This window comes from Ambystoma mexicanum, chromosome 2q (genome assembly GCF_040938575.1).
Source record: "Ambystoma mexicanum isolate Mex_15411 chromosome 2q, UKY_AmexF1_1, whole genome shotgun sequence".
In the NCBI taxonomy this organism is placed as follows: Eukaryota; Metazoa; Chordata; class Amphibia; order Caudata; family Ambystomatidae; genus Ambystoma; species Ambystoma mexicanum.
In genome coordinates, this window is record NC_090924.1 from 188525619 (window position 1) to 188549956 (window position 24338).

Genomic DNA, 24338 nt, shown 5'->3' on the forward strand with positions numbered 1-24338 from the left:
CACACTTTGTAGTGTTTAAAGCAGTTGCTGGTTTTATTATAGTAACCCGTTCACTGTTTGGCAGGGGTTGTCAATCAAGTGACATGTCTTTCAGTTTTGTAAAGACTTCTCAAGGTTTGTAAAAAGCAACATGCTTAGTGTTTTCCGGTGCCAACATGTTTTTCAACCTTAAGGTTTTTCTCAAGGCATTAATGTGATATTAGCGGTCCCGGTTGGGAGTTGTCTGGGACAAGTGCTGTACTGGATAGTATCCGTGCCCAGCTGGGAGGTTTTCACATCGGTGGTCTCGCGGTGATCAGCTAGGTTACCCCGCAGGCAGCCCACACCACAAGGGACCCCCCATCACCCATGACCATAACCTGCAGGCAGCCCACACCACAAGAGACCCCCCCATCACCTGTGACTATTCCCCACAGGCAGCCCACCCCACAAGAGATTCCCCATCACCCGTGACCATACGCCGCAGGCAGCCCACACCACAAGGGATCACCCGTTACCATACCCTGCAGGCAACCCACACCACAAGGGACCCTTTCATCACCTTTGACCATACCCTGCCGGCAGCCCACCCGTGACCATACCCCGCAGGCAGCCCACACCACAAGAGACACTCCCAACACCCGTGACCATACCCTGCAGGCAGTCCACACCGCAACAGACCCCCATCACCTGTGACCATACCCCACAGTCAGGCCCCGACTCATGTCCCTCCACCCCCAGCAGTGACGGCAACCTGCAGGCAGGCCCCGGCCCATGTCCCCCTACCCCCAGCAGTGACGGCAACCTGCAGGCAGGCCTTGACCCATGTCCTCCAACCCCCAGCAGTGACAGCAACCTGCAGGCAGGCCCCGACTCATGTCCCCCCACCCCTCCAACACATTGGCCCAACATGCAATCATGTAGCATATGTCCATTAAATGCCATCACATGCCCCCCCCACAGTGCACCACAACATCCATCCATTGGTTGTACTCCCCAGTACATGCCCCATGGCATGGCAATCACAAATTCATACATGCATGTATGCACACACATGAACAACGTCGCTCAACAGCAGGGACACGTAACTGGGCCAAGGAAGAGTGAGACATGCACCAAACCATTGAAAGTAGACACCACTTTGATTGCAAGGTATAAAAATGTATAAACGTAAAAGACAACCAGTAAAATCAACAGGAATGTAATGCAAATGAAAATGAAATGGAAGAAAAAAAAATTTGATGGAAAAAAAAAATGTAAAACACTAAAAAGTGGTCCATGTCCAATGATGCCTCTCAAATTGCAAACTGAACTAATAAAAAAAACGTTTGTCCATGGTGAATAACAACGTCCCAAAAAAGTTTTGCTCCAATGATATACAAAGCTACAGGGTCCATGATCCTAAAACATAAATCCAAATCCGAAAGAAACACATGAAGAAAGAACTATTTACAAGATGCAGAGAAAAGTCCATGAACTCCAAATTTAAACAAAAAAAAGGAAACCTGACTCTAATTAACTATTTACAAAGGCAGCGGGCTAGTCCTACGACTCACCATTTCACCCAGAGTTTCGGCCAGGGCATCATCAAACTCTGCGTCTATTTCCCTGAGGCAGGCCACTGCTCTCCCCTCGAGGGCCTGCAGGGACTCCCATGTGCTCCTCTCAAACTCCCTGCGAGACTCCTCGAGGAACCCAGCCTGCCTCTCCACCCAACGCAGACTGTTCTCAACCCTGGTGATGGTGAGTCGTGCCCACTGTGCCCGCTGCCCCTCTGCTCCGATTTGCTGGCCTATTTGCTGCAACACAGAAGACATCCTTGTGTCATGGTCCACATTTCCCTCCTGTCCGATGGCTGATACCTGCCCCCCTGATGTTTAGGGCCCCGAGTCCTGTCACCTCCCACGTTGAGCCTGCTGCCGCTGAAAAGCCCGGTGCCTGAGCCTCTGGGACAGCCTGCGGGATGATGATAACCCCTGGGACTGTCGTGCACGTGCCCTGCTGCTTGGTACCTGCATTACTTCCATTAACATTAGTCCTGTTGCTCCGGTGACCACCTCTGCTGATCCTCCTTCGATTCCCGACTGTGGCAGGAATGTGGTCTCCACCAGACTGGCCGCTGTGGTTGGGACAGGTACACAGGGGCCCTGGTGGTATCTGGGCTGGAAGACGGCAGGGAGGACGACTGGCGCACAGTTGAGGAAGAGGAGGAGGGGGTCACAGCAGTGGACAGCACACGTAAGAAATTTGTGACTATGAGCTGAGCTAGCCAGTTCATGAGGCGACAGACCTCATTGTGACGATGTGCAAGCTCCCGATTGGCAGCCTGCACATCAACACGAATGGCGCCTGTGCACATCGCAATACCGGATTGCATCGTCTCAACCCTGTCATGAATTGCTTCTTCTGCAGGTAGTGGAAGATCCATTTCCGTGGATGCATCGCTACCTGCGGACGGGTCCGGCCTGAGGCCTTCCCGCAGGTGCATACTGATGCAATCGCAGAGTCAGGGACAAGGTCAGTCACAGGCCCCTCCACGGTGACCTGCACCGCCTCTGGCCCCTGATCCTGGACTGCACCAGTCACACCTACCTCAAAACCAACGCAGGGCCCCATGTGCTGGGCTGATGTGCCTCCTCCTCCTCCTCATCCACCACCAACATGGATGACTCCCCACTGTCTTCCGCATCAGATTCCCCCTGTGTGGTCTCACCTGTCCCTCCCGCTGACGAGGAGCCCACAACCAACTTCACCCTCTTAGTCCTTCCCTCAACAGCTGCGGACGCGGCACCAGTCTCCTCGCTACCGGTTGATGTTGGTACCTGGGAGGATGACTGGGCCCTGCGTCTCCGCCTGGTGGAGGCAACCTACTGCGGCGCTGAACAGCGCCAACTCCGCCCTCTTCTCTGTGGATAAGGAGACATTGAACCCAAGCATCAGTGTACCAAACAAATGTCTGCTTGACACAAAGCAAATGCACATGAGTGGCACTGTCAAACGTCACAACCATCATCACCCCCCCCAACACACAGGTCAGTGCAAGCAACACGCATGCACAAACATGCATACCATGTGCAACAAACATTCACATCCATGTATAAGGCACTGTGGGCACATCAGAAGAGGGGCTGAACCTCACATGCATCATGGTACATGCACATCACATACACGCACATCACCTTACAGTCATGCATCAGGCCATGTAGGCCATGTAGACACAGTGCACTTGGGGGAATCTGGGCCACATGATACAATCATGCATTGAGATGCTCAAGTGTCATGCATCCATGGGGTTGGCCAGTCACACACTCACTACTCAGACACACGTACATGTACACCATGCATGTCCATGATGGTGACATAAGCACCCGTGTGTCACACCTCTCGCATGCCCCAGTGCAGACACAGATATGCAAACATGTGTTCCTCGTTACATGCCGGTGCGCATCACGCATTGCAACACAGACACCATTGATGTGGGTCACGCTTGAATGGACTCACATGCAGCACTGTCAGTGACATGCACACAAACATCTGTACAGGAAGCATGCCAGACATGAGGCCAAGGTGCACACTCCAGCCACACGTCAACATACACAGGCACTATGGTGGACAAGAACACATGAACACTTACCAGTCGACTCCAGACGGAGCACCAAATGCAAGACCTGGGCATGCAGCGCTGGGTCGATGCGCTCCAAGACCTGCATCTCATCGTTGGTCAACCGACCCCGGTGCCTCGCTCGATCATCACCAGCCTTGAGGAGGCGCCGGGCCTTGTTGAGGGTCCTGGACCTGAAGTCTTCCCAGCACTTACGGACATGTTGGTAGTCGTGGGGTGCCACCCCCTCCGCGTTGATGGCACCCACGATGTCTGCCCAGATCTTACTCCGTCCTTCTTTGTCGAGTTGCGATGGTCCAGGGAAGAGGGCATCACAATGCCCCAGGACTTGCTCCACCAGGATGACAACTTCTGTGGAAGAGAAGCTGACAGCCCTCTGCCTCTCTGCCGGGGGGTTGCCACTTGTCTGACCCACAGATGGCGGTGGGTCAGACATGGCAACCCCTGAGGCAGGTGTGGGTGGGCAGGTGGTCCTGGGGCTGGGCTGTGGAGCAATGGAATGGCAGTCGGATTCTTCAGGATCAGCTGAGGTGGTCACAGGAACAGGATTACTGGCAATGGCTTCAGAGCAGGAACCAAAATGCAGGGCACCGGGGCAGCAGGCACACACAGTGGGCTGCAGCAGCAGATGGCTCTAGGAGGCAGCTCGGGGCAGTTGGGGCCAGGTAAATGGCCTTGTGGGCAGGACCGTGTTGTTTCGCGTGGCCAGCCAGAAACAGAGTGACTCTGTACGTGCGGATACATCGCGTTAGCGTATAATCAGAGGAAAGGACCTAAGTGCGTAAGTTACGTGATGCACGCTGGATACTGGGTGTTGCCGTTCAGTGCGGGTTAAAGGTCAGCGTAGGACAACAGTGCAATGTACGTGCTTTTCGTGGAGACCGACACGTAAGATTCATAATTTTTGTGGGTTCACACGTGAATTGTTCACTACGGTGGCAGTGCATACTTCTTGTTTTGGCGGGGGAGTTGCCTATGCGCACACGGGCTTGTGTTTTTCTTAATTTTTCCAGGCATACGGTGAGTCACGCATGCATTTTTCCCACTGTAGTTGCCCCTGTGTGTCACGTAACCCATTTTCTAGGTCATAGTAGCCTACGTGTTCCATGCGTATGCATTTTTTGTGTTTCTGGGTGCCACAGCGTACGGCGGGATGTTTTTTCATCACATGTGTGCTACCGAGGGGTCATGTGCACATTTGTTTTTGTTTTTGGGGTGCCTGAACGTTGCGTGAACCATTATGTTTTTCCCAGGTGTCCCTACTGACCAGAGCAGCACAAGCCATTCAGGGTCCGCACCACCTCGCAAGTGGAAGAAGCGTCAAGAAAGCAGAGCTTCTGTAATGAGGAACTGGATGCACTTGTGGACTACGCGTTGGTTCACGGCCGCGACATGCTGGTGTGGGCAGGGAGCACACATACGCCTGCTCAGCGTAGGGCCCACTGACAGTGCCTCGCGGACTGTATCAGTGCCTTGGGACATGAGAGGCGCACAGCAGATGATGTTGTTAAGCATTGGAATGACCTCAGACGCCGAGCAAAAGACAAGCTGGCTGCAAAATTTGCCTCTACTCTGGTGACTGTCAGTGGGACACCACCAGAGGATGATGAACTCACTGCACATGAGGAGATCGCTGGTGATTTCATCGCAGAGGAGCAGGTCCAAGGCATGGGAGACCTGCCAGATTATGAGACAATGGGCCTCATTACACGGATGGCGGTAAGGGTTTACCGGTACCGGTATTTTACCGGTACTGGTAAATCCTTACCGCCTTACTACAAGGTCCCTTTGCGGGTTGGGGAATTTAACGCCTGCTTTTTGCAGGCATTAAAAACCAACCCGCAAAGGGACCCAGGGAGCTAATTACGGTACCACAATTTGCGGTACCGTAATTAGCGCCTTCCCCATTTCCATTATGCCCTATGTGGCAAAAATGGGAATGGGGAAGGGCAATGGTGGAAGGGGGAATTACCGCCCCGCCAACCTTGGAATGGGGCGGTAATTCCCCTTTCCGCCAAGGCGGTGCCGGTATTTTACCGGCATGAACCATGGCGCTAATAGCGCCATGGTTCTCCGCCATCCGTGTAATGAGGCCCAATGTCTGGTGAGTGGTGATGCGTGTCTGTCCAGGCCATTTGTATGTTGCTTGGGTGATGTGTTATGACTGTCTGCCAGTTCAGGCTACATTGACATGACTGCCATGAGTGACCCATGTGATGTTGGACTGATACGTGTTTGTTGTCATGCAGACTGCATACAAACCATGTCCTGCACATGGAGGCAATCTTCATCACCACACCTGCTCTCTCCTTCCATGACCAGCTCTATGCAGCCTCTCTTGGCCCTATTCTTGCTCCAGAAAGAGCTAAGAACCACAGAGCACACCTTATTCATCAATTTGTTCAAATGACTAATGTTTTTTCTAAAAGGCAATTTAATTTTTGTGTAGATGTGATTTGAGGTGCAGGGGAGAAGTACTCAGCCTTGGTATGTAGGCTGGACAATATAACAAAGGACAAATGGCTTCCTAATTTAGGAAGCCTGTATCCTCTGCACACTATCTAAAAGGCCTAGGCCTGTTTGTAATTTTTTAGGTATTGGAGGTTTTTAGGTCTGTAGTCCTACACTCCACCATGGAAGAGAAAGGACCAGGCTGAACCTCTCAGTTTTGTGGACAATTTAAAGTTCTCAAATGTGACTACCCTTGCTATGACAAGGTAACTTCTCTGAAAATGGCACATTTTAGGATTTGACAATTCAAATGTTAGTCAAAAATAAGTATTTATTCATAATAAAACAACATTAAATTAGGCCCAAATCGTTTCGAGTTTAGTTGTACTCTTCATCAGGGGCAAAATATTCAGTTCCTTACAACAAAATTTGTCCTATAGTGGAAAGAAAGGTTATAGTCAAATGTTAGTTATGCATTCCAATACATATTTAGTTCATATGTATATTATTCTTAACATTACTTCTGAGGTATTGATCAAACCTAGTGGCTCAAAGTTATAATTTACAAGAGAAGGCCTGAGTACCCCGACTCATGTCCCCCTGCACCCCCACCTACACCCATTGACGGGCACCTGCCAGCAGGCCCCGACACATGGCCCACCAAACAACATGTCCTAACAAAACAGACCCATGTCCCTAATGCCAACCCAAATCCCCCTTGCCCCCCAGTACAAGCAAGCAACCATCCACAGCACCCACTCCCAAATTACCCATGCCATGACAGTCTTAATAGAACCACCGTGCCCATGCATAAATGTCCAACAGAGCCACACAGTGGCAACACATGACTGAGGCAATGTTCCTTGAGACATGCACAAAACCAATGATAGAACACAACACCAATCATGAAGTTAGAAAAAAAATATTAAAAACATAATGAAGTAACATAGAGGAAATCAAACTTGAAAATCAATATACAATGACAGATATAACCAAAAAAAATGGTAATCCAATGAAACAAAAATGAACGTCATGTTGAATAAAAAAGTGGTCCATTGCCAATGTCAATAAAAAAAAAATAATCCAAATAAAAGAAAACCATTGATCCATGGGAAAACTGAAAAAGAAAGTATGTACAAGTCTGCAACTATATACAATGGAAGTCCAAATGGTCCATGTTCCACAAACAAAAGGAAACCTACCAAAAAGTCCTATGAATAAAAAAGTATATACACGAAGTGGAGCAATGTCCATGAACTCCAAAATAAAAGAAAAAACAAAGGAAACCTAACACTAATGAACTATGTACAATGGCGGCGGGCAAGTCCAACGGCTCACTTGTTGATGTTCCGGGCCAGGGCATCATCGAACTCCATGTCGATGTCCCGGAGGCGGGCCTCTTTCCGGGCCTCGAGGTCTCGCAGCGATGCAGTCATGGCCTGTTCCAACTCCCTGCGAGTTGCCTCGAGGCACTCAGCCCACCTCAATGCCCTGCGCATGGAGTTCTCCACCCTGACCACTCCGCATCTATCCGCTGGCCCAACTGCTGCCACACAGAAGACACTCCCAATCCAGGGTCCTCCTGCCCTCTGGCCGATGCCTGCCCCTGTGATGTTGAAGGCCCTGAGCTTGCTGCTGCCGTGCATGCGCCCTGCTGGTCGATGCCTGCACATCCTCCTCTTGCTGGGGTCCAGTTGCTGGGTTGGCCACCCCTGCTGGACTTCCGACTCCCGACTGTGGCAGGGATGTGTCCTCCACCAGCCTGGCCGCTGGTTTTGGGGCAGCTCCACAGGGTGCCCAGGTGATACTTGGGCAGGAAGATGGCACGGAGGACGACTGGCGCATAGGGGGTTCAGTTGAAGAGGTAGTCGCTAGAAGATCCAGCACCCAGAGGAACCCAGCCTGGGTGACCTGTCCTAGTCGGCCGACGCGGTCAATGAGGTATTCGAAATGACGTGCATTGTCCTCACGAGAACCCTGCACGTCATCCCGAATACCACGCTGACGCAACGCCACCCCAGCTAGGACAGGCTCAACCCGGTCCCGGATTGCCACGTCCGCAGGGAGAGAAAGGCCAGTTGTTGTTCGTGCATCCCCTCCCTGAAGATGGGTCTGGACGATGGCATCCCTGCTGGTGCAGGATGATGCAGTCACAGGATCGGGGACAGGATTACCCACAGGCACCTCTGCGGCAGCCTGTGCTGCCTCCTGTCCCTGGACTGCACCACTAGCATCAGTGGAATGCCGCCCCGTGCATGGGCCTTCCACGGCCTCCTCCTCAACCAAACTCCCCACCAACCTCGATGACTCCGTGCCATCTTCCTCCATAGGCCCCTGTGGGGGCTCAGCTGCCCCTACTGCTGCCGAGGAGTCCACCTCCAACCTTCGCCTCTTGGACCTTCCCTCAGCAGCTGCGGAAAGGGACGCGGCACCAGACTCCTCACTCCCGGAAGAGATGACAATGTGGGAGGAGAGCTGGACCTTGCTTATCCGGCTGGTGGTGGGATCCCTGCCTCTGTGCTCCACAGCACTGTCTCCGTCCTCTTCATCAGTCGATGCTGCAGATGGGGAGAGACAGAACACAGGCACCAGGGCACTGTACAATGGTCGGATACACATGTCAATGTTGCACATGAGTGGCAGTGTCAAACTTCACAGATGCCATCACACTCCCCAACACTCATACCATTTGAACCCACACACATGCAGAATTCGACAGGAATCGTGCAGCAGGCAGCAGTATCCATACGCACACAACAGCATTAACATCCGAAGGTTGGCATGACTTCACAAGCAACATGGGGCGTGCCGAACACATGCACACGCACCAACAGACAGACATGCATCTGTACATATCCACCACCTGTCACAGTGCAATCATCGGCAACTATGTCACATCTGCCAATGAGGTTCCTACATGTCTGTGTCACATGCATCCATGGCGTATCACATTTACACACATTTCAAACACACACACACACATGTATGCGGTGCACGTACGTGAAGGTGGAACCAACATCCATGTGTCACATTCCAACCATGCCATACTACATACACAGAAATGCTAACATGTGCGCATCCCCACATTCCTTGACAGCTTGCCGCAGGATGCTAAACATTTCCTCATGGCCCTGCTCTATTTAAGCTCCGATGCCTTTACGGCCCGTAAGTGAAATCAGTCACTGTACATGTAGTTTCAAAATTATGGTCTCTCGTTCTTTATCTTTCTGACAGTTTTATCTTTGAGTGGGGTCTTTGGATACCGAGAATGAGCCTGATTACTCCAGTTTCTCTGGTTGAAAGTGTAGTCACAGTTTGGATTGCTTCTTGATCTAATAATTCTTATAAAATGATGGTCACTGTTTGCTTGTGCTGTTTAAGCTCTGTGACCTCCTTGATGGCCAGGCCATCTTTTTCCCACCTTACCTGGCCAATCCCTCAACCCCCTACCTTTTTGGGCTTTGAAATGGTCAACCCTGGCATTTGTGTCCTTTAGGGTCAATCTGTGACCATCTCACTAGATGTTGGGCTGGGGCAGCCTTGGCCCTCCGCCCGGCAAACCACATGTCCCTCTAGTGCCACCTTTGTCAGCTGTGCCATTTCCTTAACCTCAGTGCCACCCACCCACAGTAGCTGCCCTTCTGCTTGCAGACAACATACAAATCACAAAGGACTTATGGCAGCAAAGTGATCATCGATCCATGCTCGCTGTCATCATGACATGATATCCTCATTTATAACTAGTGCACAAAACGAGGGAACAGGAAAAGACACAGACTAAATAAATCCCTTGCTGCAATCACTTGAAACAGTGCAGAGGCAGTGGCATACTAAGGCAGGCAGTTTCGGCGGTGGAGGGGGCATCTTGCCCCCCCTCCCAGTGGCTCTTTCAGAAGCCGGACTGGGACATTTGTGCTGGCGGCTGGGCACAATGATTCATTGTCCTCCTGGCAGCGGGACACCTTTCCCAATCAGCACCCTCATTCCACTACTTTTATTTTTAAATGTTAACAGTTCCACTACTTTTTGCAACCATTTTCACCATTCCGGAACTGTTCTTTGTGAAATTAAAGCACACATCTGCACTTTACTACCCAATGGCAGTTACAGCTAAACTGAATCTTTTTCAACTCAATTGGCTGTCAACCAGCATGACTGAAACCCTTGAAAAAGGTGTTGCTGAGTGCTCCCTTCCTGCCGCCTACCATGTCCACCGCCGGGGACACAGTTCCACTCCTTTTTTTGGTATACTTCGAACAATGTGCGAAACACTGACATCACACAGTGCTCCTGTGTGCCCCTCCGTCTCTAGTCCTGAGATAACTCACTAGTTTAACTTCAGAAAGAAGTCAGATCGTTTCTTTCTGGAGTCAGAAAGAAATTATGTGACTTATTTCTGAAGTCGGACTAGTGAATGCACTCAGGGCTGGAGATGGAGGAGCACACAGGAGCACTGTCTGGTGACCTTTTTTCTGGGCATCTATGAATAACGGTTAGTTTATCATAGATGCCCATAAAAAAAGTCATGCCACAGTAAGAAAGGACAAGACTGGCTGCCCCCAAACGCCACTCTAGCTAACTAATAACGCATAGTATACTTGGTTTAAAACCAAGTATGATCTGTGTTATTCCTTGGGTAGAATGCATTTGGGGGCAGCCCAAGTACGGCATCAGGCCCTTTCAAACATTTCAAATGGAAGGGGCTCGAGTCACAGGGGAACACCCAGCAACAGCCCCCATTTTGCCATTCAGCAGTCTTGTTACACAGCAATATGTTTCTCTATTTTCCTTCTGGGGCTTAAAATGTGCGCTTAGCAATATATTAATTTTTCTATTTTTCTTCTGGGGCTTAAAATGTGCACTTTGCAGCACTCGCATCACAAGCTGCATGTTCTCTTCCCACGGGATATACAGAAGTGTTATCACATCATTGCTTTCTAACACTGGTTCCTCCAAATCAGCCCCTTATGGATAAAGAAGGGTTTAGAGCTCTTCAGTGGGCATTTAGTGTTCAAGCTCACTGCTGTCTGGCCATCTCGTTATAATCGGCGGCTATTAACCTTGTCTTTGTCGCCATTATAATATATACACCCCACGGGTACCTCAGACTATTTTCACTCCAAGGAGGGGCCCCCCCACACTATCATGTTAAATTGGGCCCCCACACATCTTCAGCCTGCCCCAGTCTAGCCCTTTCTTACTATGGCATGACCTTTGTTCTGGGAAACCTATCCGGAACAGCAGTGTTGCCATATGCTCCTCCTCTGCCCTCTCCATGCACAATGGGGGGCATAGCAGGAGCATGCTCTGTGTCCCACTCCAGGCTGTTGTCTGCACTGCAGGCCCAATAAGTGGCAGAGCCAGATGCAGAGCTGGAGCACACAGCTCCATGTCCCACTCTTGTCTGAATGTTGCACGGAGCAGGTACAGAGTCAAGTCATCATATGGGTGGCAGGAAGGATTGGGTGTCAGTTTAGCATTCATTTTCCAAGGTACATATGAGTGGGGGGGAGTAGCAGGACTTTTTACGTGGCTCAACCCCCACACTTGCAATGCTGTATACTCCCCTGCGCCGAGTGGACTTTCTTCAATTGGCAAATACAAATTGACAATACACAATGGAAAGTGACTCACAGGCAGTGACCATATCGCAAAGAGAAACATGATAATTTAATTCAGAGTTATTTACACTGGACTGTCCAGAAAAGAAGCCCTTTGGCTTTAGTCATAGATGAGGGAGTTTTCCTCTTAGCCCGCTCACATTCTTGCTAAAATTACAGGCAGCACAACCTTATGATCTACCCCTCACAATAGAATGGCAAGGACTACCCGGGATGTTTGAGAGAGGGTTATTGGGTCTGCAGTGTTTAGGCCTGCATTCCAAACTCGATGTATCCAAAGCATGGCCGTGATAGTGTGAATAAATAGCCTGGCACTAGGAGGGATTGGTGCCCTTCCCCTCAGCTTGCAGGTGTGGAGCATGCGACAGGTGCTACTGTGTGAAAGCACGTGAGCGGTGTTCTCCAATTAGCGGGTTTCCTATATGCCATGCAGCCTGCACTGCTGCTGAAGCTTCTCTCCATCTCGTTTGTCAGATTTTAAGTGATGACTACGCGAAAAGTAAAGAGCCTGGATGGGAAGTGGATGGGGGCGAAACACAAAGATTTCATCAGCTATGATTCCTCTTTCATAGATTCCAATGCCCAGGGAGGCCCCTGAGCCGAGCCCTGTGCCATGGCTCTTCACCAATAACAGGCAAGGCAGACACAGCTGTAGTACCATCTCATTAAGGAAGCAGAGCTACCAGGATAGCCATGAATAAGCTGTTACCGTGAATGAAAGGGCCCTTTGACTCTTGCAAGAAGACTGCAGAATGATGCATCTTATCTGCATTTATGTATGTACGTATGTATGTATGTATGTATTTATTTATTTATTTATTTATTTGAGAGTAAACAACTGAATGGCAGGCTGACCAGCTAAGAGTTGGGATGAAGTTGTATCACTGGCAGTCTGAGGAATCGCCCCCTGGCATGCGTGTAGAAGCCTTGCTTTCTTTAGTTTTATTAATTAACAACATGATTCAGGTAATTCCATCTAAGAAAGCGTGTTCAGCTAGTCAGAGCCCCTCCCTTTCAGTAAGCTTCATGCCAACAGCACAGAGATGTGTGTGCTCTGCTGCATCCATCTCCTGATCTACAGCTCTTGCTCTCCAGCAGCACACAGTTCAAAGGTCACAGGTGCCCAGCCTGACAGCTGCTGTGACAGCAAAGTAACTGCAGTGCAGAGGCTGCATTTAAGATATTCAATTGAATTCTAAAACTGCATAATTATGATGATCTCTTCCTGGTGGCAGTTTAATCTATAAATATAAGCCTTATCCCAGGTGATATGGTGGTGAAGGGTTCAGATAATTATTAAGAGCCACATCGGAGTTGTAACATACACCTGTCAACACTGTGAGCACAGGTCATTTGTGAAAGGGTTATGTTTATTCTAGTCAGACAACCTGTCTCTGCTGGCAAGCAGGACAAGAAACTGAAAGACTATACCTCTCTTTTGATCTTTTGTGATATCGGGTAACACCTCTCTCCAGCAGGACAGCCCTTCAGCAGGAGCTGTCATTGAAAACAGGAATCAAAGCAGACTCCCTAAACTAAAGGACTAGCCTCACTCTAGGGTGATGCATACCAAAGGGCCTTTGATGCTATGGACCTAAAAAGGAGACCGGACTAGGGCAGTCAAAAGAGCTCAGTACAGTTGGGGAACTATTTCAACATCTTGTTCCTCTCTGTACCGCTTCTTCTTTCCTATTTTCTCCACTTCCTTTAGCATAAAGCAATTTGGGTATGATGCAAGAAGGCAAAGAAGACTTGTCACATGGGCATCAAATCAGTCTCTTAAACCAGGATTTTGTCAATGACCAGTGGACTTTTGCCTATAAAAGAATGGGCCTCTCACCCCTTCTTTGTTTCATCTATGCACTTCAAGTCTCCCAGAAGAGTGAGTTTGGACCCTGCTGGGAGAGCAGTCGTTTCTAGAGTCCTCCAGTTGTGAGGTGAAGGCAGGCATTCCAAGACAGAGGGCCTCATTACAAGTAGGGCGGTAAGGGATACCGGGCACCGTTAACGAGACCGGTTCCGGTAATCCCCTACCGCCCTATTACGAGGTCCCTTGGAGGGAACCGTAAAGAACGTGTGGTCTGACCACACGTCCCTTATGGGTCCCGCTAAGGGACCAGGGCGCTAAAAACGAGCTTGCCATTCGCGAGCCCGTTATTAGGGCCCTCCCCATTCCCATTGAGCCCTACGGGGGCTCAAATGGGAATGGGGAATGGTTTGTTCAATGGGTCCCACCAGGGTCGGACTGCACCGCTAAGTCCCTATTGAACAACACCGGACTCGGACACAGTTTGGGAGGCAGCCATGGTGCTATTAGCACCATGGCTACCGCCCATCTCGTAATGAGGCCCAGAGGTAAGCTAAGCTTGCTGCCCATCCCCAGGGCACACTGAGAGTGATCAGAATTTAAATTTGAATTTGAAGGATTTGTAACATGCACACAACAAACTTAATCGAGTCCTGGCACAGGTGGTACCATATAATAAAAGGCAATAACAAACTAGTAGAGACTGATGCCACAGAAATTCAACAATAGCCAAAGTCATCAGATTTACTTGAATAGGTAAGTCTTTAGACCCGCTCTAAAACTCAATAAAGAGTTTGCCTATCTTAGACTCAGTGGAAGACTATTGCATAGTCTTGGACCGGAAACTGAGAAACAATGATCACCTCTTGAGGTACAGTTAGTTCTAGGAATAATTAGAAGAAATTGGTCTTCAGACCTAAGAGCCAGAGTAGGTCGATAGCGCTTCAGTTTATCTGTTAGATAAACTGGTGCCAGCCCAGTCAGACATTTTTAGACCAGACACCTGATTTTAAATTTTATCTAGTCTTCCACTGCTAACCAGTGTAACGACCGACGGAGACCCTAAATGGGGGTGTTCTTAGCTATATCAAAAACCAATCTTACACCCGCATTTTGCGCTTTTTGAACGCAGTGGATCTGTTTGCCCGGCACTCCAGCCAAAAGTCTATTAAATAAATAAATAGTCTAAATTGGAATTGACTACAGCCCCGACCACCACGGCACGGTCAGTGGTGGGAACATAAGGTAATGCTTGACGCAGAAGGCGAATAATATAGAAAAAGGATTGCACTTTGGCTAAGGCCTGGGCAGTACATCCCAGATAGCTCTGCCAGATGCAGGTGAGATTATTTACCTTAGTGATGTAATTAAGGCTAGTTCCCAGAAACTGGGGCTATGGTGGGCATCTATTTCCTTCAAGCAGATGCTTCGGACCAAACAGAATCTCCTCAGTTTTTTTTTGATTAAGTTGTAACCAATTTTTTTCCATCCAGGTTCCTATTTCTTCCAAAAACCTGCTAACCAAGGTAATAGCATCCTCCACATCGTCAAGCCTAATATATAGCTAAGTATCGTCAGCATACAAATGGAATCTGAGATGATATTTCTCCAAGATATCCATAAGGGCACGAAGTTAGATATTAAAGAGGAGTGGAGAATGTGCCGACCCCTGTGGCACACCACAGCACTGGAGGAGAATTTCTGAAAGAAAGCCTCCGACCTGAACACGCTGTTGGCGACCGGTAAGAAATGAGGTGAACCACTGTAGCGCCCAGGAGTACACGTTCACAAGAGTTTTCATACGGTCCAACAACATACCGTGGTCCACCATATCAAAAGCGGCGGACAGGTCGAGCATCACAAGCAGGGAGAGTTTGCCTGCATTCCCAGCCTGTAATATCTCATTCCAAACCGCCAACAATGCCGTCTCTTTCCGTGCAGGGGGCCAAACCCAGATTGAAGGGGATGGAGTAGGCACTGGTCCTCAACATAGTCCTGTAATTGTTTAGTGACCACCTTTTCCAGGATTTTGCCCAGCCAAGGAAGACCGGCGATTGGGCGATAATTATTGTAATCCTCAGGGTCCAAGCTGACTTTTTTCAATAGCGGGGAGACAACCAATAGTTCCAATGCATCAGGGACTAACCCCTGAGTAAGTGAAAGGTTAACAAACTTGGTCATAAAAGGGGTAAATTCCAAGGAAAGTCGTTTAGCGACTAGGGCAGGATTGGAAAAAAAGAGTAATTTGTGGGTATCAATTGAGACAGTAGGGCAACAATATCATCCTCTGAGACTGTTTGAAGCTGAACTGAGTTGTCTCAGTTGGTGTCATCTCCAAAACACCCACGTTATCTTTAGTTGGGTTGGCAGCCTCTGATTGGAGGGCCTTGTCTGATTTTCTATGAAGCCTAATATTATTTTGAATATTCAGGATTTTATCTCTGAAAAAATGATTTAGGCGGTTGGCATTAGTTACAGATAAAGTTTTCACTGGTGCATTTATATTGGGACTAACAAAGTCAGCAATTGTTTTAAATAGTTCTTGAGGGCGATTTATTGCTGTTGTGATTTTTGTTGATAAAAAATTAGATTTGTCTCTGAACACTGCTTTTTTATAATTGTTCAATGCTATGCTTGCCAATGTGGCATGTTTGATTGACTTAAAGCTGTACCATTCATTTTCGTGGTATTTATGTTCTCTTTTTAACTGCAAAAGGTCTGTGGTATACCATGTTTTAGAAGGTTTGCTTTGCTGCTGAAGCAAGACCAACCTCTCTGCCAGCTACAACACTACCTTACTGGAGGTGAAGGACCCATGCAGGTGATTGCCAGCCTCCCCAGTGTTGTGGGAACGAGAACAAGGACCTCAGCTACCTGCACCATCACCAAGCATCGACAGGGTGTCTGTGCCAGGACTCCATCTCCCAGGCTATTCTGTTCTGTAGCCACAGGCCCGTGGCCCCGCCTGCCCTTCCCATCATTGGATACTCCTCACCACTTCCAGTACTTGGCTCCATGCTTTGGAGCGACTCAGCCCTGCATGACCCAGCAAAGGGCAAACAGCTAAGGGACAACCTCTGGCCTTTCCTCCAGTCTCTCTGCATTTGAGCTATTGCTTTTCTGTTTTCTGCTACTTGCTTGTGAGCACCAATTACTTCTTTGTTCACTCCCACCCTCACCATGCACTGCTCCTACTATCTCTTCCTTTCTCTTTTACTTCTTTCTTCATTCTCATCTGCTCAAAACCATTTCAACTCTCTTCCTTTCCCTATTATCTCTTTTCCTCTATGCCACCCCTCTTTTCTCTTACCTACTCTCTCTCGGTTCACAAAACTCCAACCCTAACTTTCATCACACTTCCTCTTCTTGCATCTACCCCTCAGCTCCTGAATACTTCGCAGACTCAACATCAGGATGCTTCTACATCTCACTCTCTTTATATTGCTTTATGGAATGCTTAATCTGTCTGTAACAGGACTTCCTTTACCTCAGACTCCCATCTTTACCATTCTCCCTCTCTTTCACCGTATTAGTCTTATAGAAACCTGGATATCTCCCTCAGACTCTGCAACCCTTGCTGCCCTTCACCACTCTGCCTACACCTTTACCCAGTCTCCCCGCCCAACATGTAGGGCTAGTGGTATAGGACTGTTTGCATCTTCCAAACGTCCTATCTTCCTCTTTCAAATACACAATCACTGCTCCCTATGGCATTCATATTATATATCGCTATCAGCCCCCAAAACCCTGGTACTGCTGGTAGATTTATTGACCACCTCTCCCAACTGATTGACTCCCTTCCTCCCTGTAATCAACTCATCATCACTGGTAACTTTAACCTCTATCTCTCTCCACTCCTCTATCCACTAACGTTAAATCTTTTCTCCTAAACCACTCGCTCTCTTCTGTCCGCTCTCTGCGCACCCATTCAAATGGTAAATCTCTTGACCATATTCTCATCTCCCCTCTACTCTCTGTCTCTAATATCTCCACCACTCCTTCTCCCTCTGATCATTCCATCATCTTTACCTCAATCTCCTACTTACTCCCCTCTCTCGCCATTTACCATGGCCATTAGCGAGCACAGGTTTTCCCCTCTAAATTCCCTATCTGCCTCTCTCACCTGCACCACTCTCTCTCCTCCAATGCAAAATTCACTGTTCCATCCACTGATAAGGCCTTCACTAACTTTAATGCTTCTTTTCACGCTCCCTTCTCCTCTCACTTCCCTCCTACTACATTCATTCCTAAACCCTTCCCTCCATGGCCTTAGATTACACCTTCCATCCACACCATGAAAACAAAAATGAGGAAAAACCTTTGCACTTGGCAAAGATCTCGACACTCCTTGGATCTCCAACTCTACTTGAATGCTCTTTAAAACGACTTCTCTGGTCTCGACTCTGCCAAACGTGACTTCTATCTCTCTCTCATTTTGTCTCAATCCACTCAACCTGGGCACCTTCAAAAATGTCTAACTCAATCTAAACCCCCCTCCCTCTCCTCTCCTCTACTCTACTCTTTCTGCTAATTATCTAGCTCTCTACTTTGCTTCAAAAATGTCCAACATTCAAAATACTCTCACAAAGTACCTTTTATCCTCCCACCTGCTCACCTTTCTCCACCACCTATACTCTCCTCTACTATGAGAATGTCTTCCTTTGCCCCCACTAACCCTGATGATATTATTGACCTTCTCCTAAGGGCTAACTCTTCATGTGCCCCTATCAACCCTCTATCCCCACACACTGAAACGTATAGCTCTCAGTGTTGCTCCATATTCTACTTGCTTCTTCAACTCCTTTCTTGACAGTACCACTTTTCCATCACCCTACAAGTCAGCTACTGTCATCCCTATCCTTATGAAACCTGGTCTAGATCCTAACTGTCTTGCCCGCTTTCATCCTGTCTCTCTTCTACCTCACTATTCCGCAATCCTACAGCATGTCGTTTTCAACCGACTCTCTGAGTTCCTTGACACACACAACCTCCGGTATCCTCTTCAATCTGGCTTCCGACCTCTGCACTCTACTGAGTCAGCTCTCTTCAATGTCAGCAACTACATCTCTTCCACTCGTAATGTTAACTGTTCATCTAGTCTTATTCTTCTAGACCTTTCTGCTGTCTTCGATACCGTCAACGATTCTGACCATCTCTCAAAATGATCTATCCTAGGTTTCAGGGCTAGGCCCTTGCTTGGTTTGCTTCATATATCACCCCAGATGCTTCCAGGTGTCCTGGAACAGCCTTCCCTCCCCACGTACCCCCTTCCTGTTGATGTGACCCAAGGCTCTGTTCTGGATCCACTTCTCTTCAATCTCTCTGCATCTGATCTTGGCACCTTGATCTCCTCCTACGGCTTTTCCTGTCAACTATTTGCTGATGACACTCAGATCTTGTTCTCTTTTCGCTCCTTATCTGATGAGCTATGGTAAAACATGTCTGTCTCTCTGCCATCAAATACTGGAAGGTATCTCACTCATTCATGTCCAACTCCACTATGACTGAAGCTCTCTACTTCCTTTCGCCCCCACTTCTATTCTTCTCTCCTGACTACCTTCCCTACTCTGCCCGTAATCTTGGTGTGGTCTTCGACCAATCTCACAAATTCTCGCTCTTCATCTCCAAATCTGTCAATGCAGCCAGACTTAATCTCCTCAACATCAGGAAAATAATACATCTCCTCTTCAACACTGCTAATCACCTAATCTTCACTTTAGTACTCTCTCGATCTGACTACTGAGCAAATCTACTAAATGGCCTTCTTAACTATGCTTTTTCACCTCTTGAAAAAGTAATCAACTTTTCTGTATGTACACTCTTCAGCCTTCCCTGCTTCACCTCCACCTCCCCAGCCCGTCGTCAGTTAGGCTCATTATCTATGAGACAGATCTCAAAGTATAAACTCATTCTCATCATCTTCAAAACTATACACAGACTTGCCCTACCATACTTATCAGCTGATCTCAACCCCTACTCTCCTCTTCGCTCTGTGTGATCATCCTCGGCTCACCTCCTTGCCACCTCTTGTGCTCGCTCTCATTTCCGCTCTCTTCTTCTTCTCACTCCCTTAATCCGGAATGCCTTTCCTCTCTGTCTCTGCACTACTCCCACTCTATCTCTATTTAAATCCAACCTCCTAACTCTCTTCCTTTCCGAAAAACCACTTTCATACCATTCTATGGCACCACATCTCCCTGTTCTCCTTTCCCCCTACCTCTCTATGAAAACCCCACAGCACTTATCCCTCATCCCTTCATCCTAAAACTTAGCACTTCCTCCACTATCCAGTTCCTATATCATGCTCTCCTGTCCTTGTCCCTGGATCATGTTTCTATCTCTCCTGCAACATATGGTCAGGGGTGGACTGGGAACCAAAAGAGGCTCTGGAAATAATTGTCAACGGGGCCCCATATTTCACAGGTTCAGCAAGCCCAACCCATTTCCTATGAGAAAAGGTGGAAATAAGATAGGTCACCACACAAAAGAGGGCCAGGATGCAGAGGCCTACTGGGAAATCTCCGGTGTTCCCACCCCTGCATATGGTCTTATATCCACATACTCTCACCCATTGTTAAGGACAGCAGTACTCTGCTCTGAAGATCAATGTTAAAACAGTTTGTTAGCATTTTTGGACAAAAAGAAGAACGGAATGGAGTCCACCCTGTAAATCCAGTGCTCCTACTTGCTTCTCCTTAGGAGCTAAATTCATTCCTCTGTAAATTGCAAAACTATATAGCTTGTATTCATATTTCAATTATGCGTTTTGCTCAATGTTGTAGAATTCCAATCTTATAAGTTTAAAGTTTGCAATGAGATTCCAAACACTTTCTCAGAGTATTTTATAAGTAGTTTGTGTTTTAATCACACAATGTTTCAGGCGAATAAGCAATTCCTAAACTTAAAGTATAAGCTGTTTGCCAATGCATTTTGGTGCATAGCGCCATCTTTAGGGCTTTGCTTAATCTTAAAGTTAGTATCGCCTTGCAGTCAATCATGTGCATCGGGAAACAAACATCCCTTTGCAATGCTTCGGTCTGTATGCCTTGAGGAATTCGCAACCCGTTCCTTATTCCTTATGCAGTATTTTGCATAGCCCGAGTGTCATTGGGCTATTCTTAACCTGGTAGCTCCACATTTAAGCAGCAACGCACACAGGAATATGCAGTGCATTAACTAATTGTGAAATCAAATAGAACTAGCAGTATTGCCCACCTCTTCTCCATTTTTCCTATTGCTAGCATTTTTGGGCCAGAAATGCATTGTTTTCCCTGTAGTTGTCATGAAAGAAATAAAAAATATAAATACATACCAACATGACCCACCAGTGCGGTTTTTGGCACTCTCTTGATCTTCAAACCACTTTTGCTGGATTTTCTAAACTAGTTCACTGCCGCATTGAGCCAGCTGGGGGCATTGTTGCATTGGCTCAAACAAGAAGCTCGCTGCTGCTGATGTCTTCGTATTGCCGAATTTCAAACAGCAGCTAAAACCACCAGCATCCCTACATCAAACCGCAATGTTCCCACACTGACTCAACGCCTGACGGCCATCTGGACCACAGTGACTTGCGGCATCCGAACATGATTTGAACCGCTCCAATGACAATAAGAAGTGTGGTTTGACGTCGGCAAGCCGCCAAGAACTGATTAAGTTAATGTTAGATGGCCGCAGCCCACCTGGTCCATAGAAATTTGCTAAGCCCCTGTTGTGCCTTTTTCACCAAGAAGCGTATCCTTTTGAACATTGTGGGTATTTATTGCCATTTTCCTTCCTGCTGAAAATCCAGAGTACTTGCATCTTTACATTCTGCTCGTCTCTGTCTTCCTGGTTTTTGTTAGTGTTTTCTTGAATGTGATGGGGCTTTGAAAACAAAGAGATACCTAGTTATACATCAGAGGCCTCATATTGGTGGGAAACGATATAGGTGTACTGAATGGACTATGCTGAAACCCACCAAAGCCAGAAGGCAGAGCTGGCCATTCCCGTAAACCGAAACCTAAGGCCAAGCAAGCTATATGCCGCCTCTGTTGCCTCATACCACCCAGAGCCCACCATGGGGACACTTGTAACCCTCACAGCATCATGAAGCCCTGCTCCAGTGCAAGGACACAGCACTGGTTAAGATGGCCACTGCAGCACCCACTACGACACACCCACAGGACCCAGAAGACAACATGATGCCTGAGTAGGCCAGCCTGAATCTAATGGCTGAAGCCCACCGAAGCAGGAAGGCGGAGCCGGCCATTCCCAAAGGCCCATACCTAAGGCCAGGGAAGCTCTCTGCCGCTCTCCGCCATGAGCCGACAATGCCGCAAAGAAGCAGTGTCACACGGACATTCATCAAAGGTAAGCCTGATGCCTCAATGCTATCGTCTAGCTTGATTCCAAATTGCCCTTTACGTAACACCGTTCAACTGTATTGTTGTACCTGCATCCCTCTTCCCCCCTCTGTACTTTCCTGCAACCTGCCCGCTCTACCTTGCCCCTCCTGCCATCAGCCCTGATGCTAACATCTCATCCTCGATGGCGTAGCGACCACACTGAGTCCCCAGCACCTAGAAATCCTCTGAGACAAACACGATCTATCAGGAGTGTCTACATGCGCACCCAGCTGCTAACCGATGGCCATTTGGAACACCTACAGCCTGATCCACACTCCAGTTTCCCAGCGTCGTCCCCACTTCACCACCAGCCAGCCCTGAACAGGCTAATCACCCACTATACAAAGCAAACCTGAGTCTACCGGTAACCCACAGACAGGTCCCCACCGCACACATCACTTGAACAGGAAACACCTACACAGACCGCCCCTACTAACCATAGCAGCCTCAACATGCCCACTTATGCAAATGCCCCCGGTCTAACTCTTGCAAGCGTTGCGTCTCAAGCCGCATCAAGCCCCTTTCATGGGACGTGCTGAAGTGCACAGCCAAACCTGCACTGCCGGCTGACCCCTGCGACTCTGGAGCACCCCGACACCATGACAATTACGCTGCCAGCAGGAACTTGTGTGCGCTCAGCCTCTTGCACTTCCCACACTGCTACACAATGATAGCCCCTTGCACTTCCCACACTGCTACACAATCTCTGGCTACTGGGCCTCACAGTACCCCTCCACCAACATTAGAAACAAACGATTCAGCGCAAGAAGGAAATATCCCGATCTTACCATCTTCACACAACCCATCTGCACAAGGAACGCTAGGCTTGCCAGCTGCACTGGTGCCCCCAACACCCTTTACACCCCATCACTCTCCCTGCCGACTTCAGACTCCAGGCAAGTCCCCCACAGCCACCCACCATGACATGCCCAACAGCACCTCCACCAAGAACCCGCCTGCCAACACACACACACCTACCATCATCAAAGGGGCACTGATCAACGCCCGTTCTATCCTAGCCTATGCTCTGGATATCCACAAACTTATAATCACCCTCAGACTAGACCTCCTGGCCGTCACAGAATCATGGCTACACTCAGCCACAGGTCCAGCTCTTTACTTAGCCATCCCGCCAGGATTCTTTATATTAAGAGTGAACAGACAGGACACCAGAGGAGGCAGAGTCGCCTTGATTCACGAACTCACCTTAAAAATCCGATAATGCCCCACCAAGATGGAAGCCAACTGTGACCTGCTCTCCCTGAAACTCACCACCTCCCACACAAGCTCCATTATCCTCAACCTAATCTACAGGCCCCTCACAACACTGGGCCTGTTTCATGATGACCTCTTGCACATCCTCAACTCAAACATCAAGGCCATGTCTGGGATCATCCTCCTAAGGGATTTCAACCCAGGCCTAAATGACCGCAGAGATAGCAACGCCACATCACTATCCAACGCGTTCAAAACACAAGGCTTCACCCACTGCGTCAACTCCCCAACACACACCAATGGTCACACCCTGGACTGGGTTGAGGACCTCAACTGCAAAGTAGACATACAAGCAATCTCCCCTTGCCCCTGGTCAGACCACTTTGTAATTACCTTTGCCATTCCACTACAGCAAAACACACCACATGTCAACCCCCCAACACCTCTCACATGGTCTAGAAGCTCCCGTAAAATCACACGAGCCAGCATTAAACCTCTCCTCTTGGATCTCCACACCACTCACCTATCACACATCGCTGACAACCCTGAGGCACTGGCAGCTAGGTACCTCTAAGGGCGAAGAAGCACCAGGCATAAGCCGCCTGGAACAAATCCCAAACAGTGGCACAAAAAACCCTGTTCATAGCTGCCTCCAAAACCTACAAACTAGCCATCATCACAGCTAAATCAGTCCCCTACTGTAAAGAAAGCCCAGGGATTATAAAACTAAACAGCCTTTATTCAGGATATTAGAAAAAAAAAAAATAATAGCTCAGTGTAATAGCTTGTGTTTTCCTGCTTGTTTGGGAAGGAAGCCGCGTGGTATGCAGCTGGAGGGGGCAGGGGAGCGCGTACGGCACTCTTATCGTCGGCCGTGTATTCCTGCTTGTCGGGAAAGGTAGTCGAGGGATTTGTAGGAAACAGGGGAGCAGGAACTGCCAGGTCACGGTCGTTCGTGTCTCCTGTGATTTCGTCTCCCTGTGACTCGCTGCTGTCACCCGCATGTTTATTAACCCCAGGAAGCCAGAGACATTGTTGTTTTTCCCACTTTCTGTGTTTCGCACTGAGCGGCCTCCCAGACTGTCTCTCTTCGTTACCGCGGTGCTCCGACTTCGGCAGCCCCTCCATCTGCCCTTCTCTCACTTCACAAACACCCACCCCCAAAGACTCAAGCCTTTTGGGTCGATCAACGCTCCTGGAAAGATAATCCGGGACCACCTGGAATGATGCGGGTTTATCCACCGTTTTGAAGCAAAATG